Genomic DNA, 4200 nt, shown 5'->3' with positions numbered 1-4200 from the left:
AGTGTGTAACTCCCAGAGGCTGGCGGTACAGTTTCTAGGAATATACAACTACAGAAATGCATCACTGTCACGTAAGTGATGTTTCCCTTTTATTTCTCTTTTAACTGTTCTCCTTTGAGGTTCATTCCTTGGTCTCTCTGTTTCCGTTGTCCCCTTCCTGTCATCTTTTGCAGGTGTATGAGTGAACATTTCTGCATTTCTTGACACTTTTTTTTTGCACTCCACCATATGCAAATCACTGGACAACGCTAAGTCTGTCATGCTTATCTCCTATGAACATTGGGATGGGTTTGTATAGCCTCCATCTCATTAAGTCATAATTCATGTACATCTGGAGTTCTTAAACTGTTCCAAGAGCTGAAAAGTGTATGGGATGCCCTTCTGGAGCTGTGCTTTAAGTGGGCACCATCTCCTGAGCAGCTTCTGGTGCTGGACTCCTGAGCAGGGATGTGCTGTCACAGCTAAGGGCTTTCAGAGAGCTCAGAGAGGAAGCTTAGCTTTAACACCAGCAGCGTCCACGCCTTTCCTTTGCCTACCTCAGCCAATGACAAGTTTCTAGCCCCTTTGGTGCAAGAGTGAGAGTTAACACTGGGAGGTTATTCAGACAACATTTCTCAGTAGTTTTTCTGTAACCAAAAACAGTAGTTTTCATTAACTAACTAGAGGAGATAACATGTAGGAGCTGATACACTCCTGATAAGCTGACATGTTACCCCTCCTCAGACAGTGCTGAGGAAGAAATGAAATGAAACCAAGTGACAGCTGCTGGTAACGTTTCATGAGGATGGAAATGAGCTGTGCTCAGTTCCTGTGGAAGTTCCAGGATTCACTGTAAGGCACAAAAATCTCCCTTCCCTTGAATGTGTACAGGAACAAGGCATTTGTTGTTTGCAGCATTTGCAGTCATATGACCTCAAAGTCAGATAAATGTATAGATAAGGAGACAGTTCTGATATTTAAAGGGGCAGAGCAAAACCAAGAACATGCCAGGAGCTCTTGAAGAATGGCAGCTCTGTGGGTGGGTTGTTCACAGCACCAGCATGTCTGGTACTGGGGACAGCCACACAAACCCTACAGAGCAAGCTTCAAACAAATAAGCTATTGCCAGCACTCAAAGAGAAAATCAATAAACCTAAAAAAATGTGTTTATTTTAAGACTATGGTTCAAAAACCAGTGACTGGCTCCCAGTGACATTCCTTCCAGTGAGTTCCATAGGCCTTCAGATGTTTGAAACCATGATTTCTGCCGATATCTCAGTTAGCAGCCTCCTTTCATGGGTTTCCTTCTGCTAGCATTTTATCCATCTGTGTGGTCTGCTCTGAAGTTCAGTGTGCTGTGCTGCTGCAATCAGCGCAGATCCAAGGATTCCCCAAATAGTTTCCCTTGAGGGTAGTTGGCATGAGACCTTTCCAGGGAAAGAGAATCTTTGAACACTATGTGGTTGTATGCCTCCAGAGATGAGCAAGCAGCAAGTAGGATACAGAGTTCAGTCTGGGGAAGACATCCCTGCCTGGTTCACTGCAGTTTCTCAAACATGCACACCCACACCCTAGGCTGACGACTGCTTGGCTATACTGACGGTGTTGTTTTTTTTTTCCCAAAAGAAATCCCACAAGAAGAAACTTTTATGATATGGATTGACAGCATAATGGATTTTATCATTTATCCACTGGCAAATTGGCCCAGAAAGATGGCAATGTCAGCTTGTTCCAAGGGATTTGCTCCTGTCAAGCAAGGTGAAATAAGAAGATCACTCTCTGAAACTACTGTTGACATCGAATAATGTGCAGCAAACAGCAACAGAGCTCCGGGATATCCAACATCTCCAGTGGTCAAGCTACTGATTGTAGCAGGATTTGGAATGTTTTCTTCCCCAAGGATCCAACTTTGCATGCCAGGTATCTGTTCCACTTTACTTTCTTTTCAGCTAGGTTCTGGCAGGCTATGAGACATAGTAATCCCTCAAGCAAAATGGAAATCTCTGCCAGCTTTTACTTGATTGCCTTGATTGCTCTCTTAAGCTGAACCAGTGGAAACCACTTTTTAAATAGAATTACGTGAGTAGTTATTTAGGAAAGCATATGCTGTTGCCACAATTTGTATTCCAATGCTACTGGGCACTGACTCTTTGAAAGAGACAGTTCAAAAAATTTGATACGTGGGTACATGGGTACACAATATGACCGAGATTTTCAGAACCAGGTAAGAGCGCCAAGTTCCTGAATCCACATCAGAAACTGTGAACATTGAAGGAACTGTGAAAATTGCAGGAACTTAACTTTCAGAAGGGTCCAGACTTTCTATCACCAAATGGTTCCATAAGCTCACGGTGAGCGTGTGGAAAATTGTCAACCACTGCTGACAACTTTCACCATCACATCTATAGAAGATTTTCATGCTGAAGGATTGTTTTAATAAGACCACCCTTCCTCCCTCCCAACCTGAACAGAGTTGCACGTTTTTCCTACAGGTGTACTAAGGTCATAGCACTAAACCTCTGTCAACACAAAAAGCAGTTTTGCATACTGTTGCTTTCAGTGTTGCGGTATGATCTGTTTTATGGGCTTGCCTGCAGCCTGGAGTAAGAAGGTTCTGGTATGGTATTTCAGGGAGGGATCTTTCTAATTTCTAAGACTTCTGCATAAAATGTTTGCAGACATAAAGGTGAAATTCTGTTCTCGGTAATTGTAAGCTTCTAACAATATAGTTCCATTGAAAATGTGGCCTATGTTTAGCTGCTGAATAAAAAGTAAAATTTAATAGAGAGGGTTGAAGAGGAATCAAGGGTTGTAAAAACAGAATAAAAACGTTTCATTTGCAAGTTTTCCTCCCATTCTGGTGTCTGCTTTTTTATTGCTAGGAACTACCTTGAGGCTACAAGGAATCTTGTACAGCTGTCATTGTATCTTTGTAAGTTGGCCAACACATGACAAGCTTATTAAGTGATGTGAACAGAATGCTATTGCTCGTGACTGGACCTCTCATCAACCCAGACTCCCATCCTGTGACTCACCAGTACTTCTTTCCGTTAGGAGCAAGCCTTAAAGGAAATTCACATCACAGTTAATTCTCATTGGCTTTCTCCAGCATGCCTCATCCCACTGACAGACATTCATAAACTGAGTGCATTTTTTAAAGACTAAAAGAAATTATGTTTATTACAGCACCACCACTGCATCTGCACTATTGGATAAGCTGATTCTGAGTGAAAGTGTAGCCCAACATAGAATGATCAACACATAAAGCAAGACCAAAGTTATTCTCTAAGGAGAATTCTGACTACGTCCTCTTCTGCTTTCAGTATTTTAATCTGCTACGTGGGTAAAGATGTGGATGTTTTGTGGGCAGGAAGACAGTAGTCTCTAGGAAAACAAATGCCTTCTCTGCTCAGCACAAAAACAAACCTAATGCAAGCAGCTGCTGGCTGCTTCACAGCAGCCATTTCCAGTGGAGCCTGGATTGGCCCCAGTCATGCCTGCCATGGAACTGTGACTTGTGATAGGGGCCTGACTGCCAGCCTGTGGACCAGCCTGTAGGCTTTCAGATACATGCAGTCTCACAGACACAATAGATCTTATTTCAACCAGAAGAGAGTACAGTTTTGGGTCTTGGGATGTGGTTCTGTTCTGACAGGGTCCACTATGTGTGAATGTGTAGGTAGAGGTCTGCTGTGACTGGTGGCGCAAGAAACTCAAATGTTGTTTTGCAGAATGAGCCTAACCCTCAACTGCTCTCCACTTTAACTTAGCACACCTCCAAGCCAGCAATTAAGACATCCAAGAATTTCATGTTGAGAAAAGGGAAAAGACCCAAACATTGCCATGAGGACTCCATATGGAAGAAAATGCAAGCAAATCCAGCATGGAAAAATGAGGTAAACAACCCATTTCATCCCTTCTTCTTTTGTTAAGCTGTTTCCCATAGACTTTCCTCAGAAAGTCTATGAAAATAACTCTTTTGTATTGGTTCAGGATAAATTGTCACTTCCACTCTCTTTCATTTAAAGTTGGATGAACAACAGAACTCTTCTGCTTTATTTAGTGGGAAGGATTCATTTATAGGAAGCTACACACCTTTTTCATGAATGTCTGCCTCTATTTTCTCTAACACAGTCAGCCTGCTCTCATTGCAATGCCTGCAAGAATCACTCATTACCCTGATCAGTCTTCCCTCTCTACACTCATCTCTGACTTACCATT

The 4200-nt window shown here is 42.5% G+C and overlaps 1 long non-coding RNA gene across 1 annotated transcript; it reads left to right on the top strand.

Moving 5' to 3' along the window:
• The first annotated feature begins 477 nt into the window (after positions 1-477).
• On the top strand, positions 478-4200 carry LOC149919936 (uncharacterized). The gene is made up of 3 exons (XR_016459193.1): positions 478-831; positions 1606-1899; positions 3750-4200. It is a non-coding gene; the product is annotated as an uncharacterized LOC149919936 (long non-coding RNA).

The sequence above is a fragment of the Phasianus colchicus genome, chromosome 1, assembly GCF_987193195.1.
Source record: "Phasianus colchicus chromosome 1, bPhaCol1.hap1.1, whole genome shotgun sequence".
Classification (NCBI taxonomy): domain Eukaryota; kingdom Metazoa; phylum Chordata; class Aves; order Galliformes; family Phasianidae; genus Phasianus; species Phasianus colchicus.
Note: the sequence above shows the minus strand (reverse complement) of the source record. Positions and strands in the feature narration are given on the sequence as shown.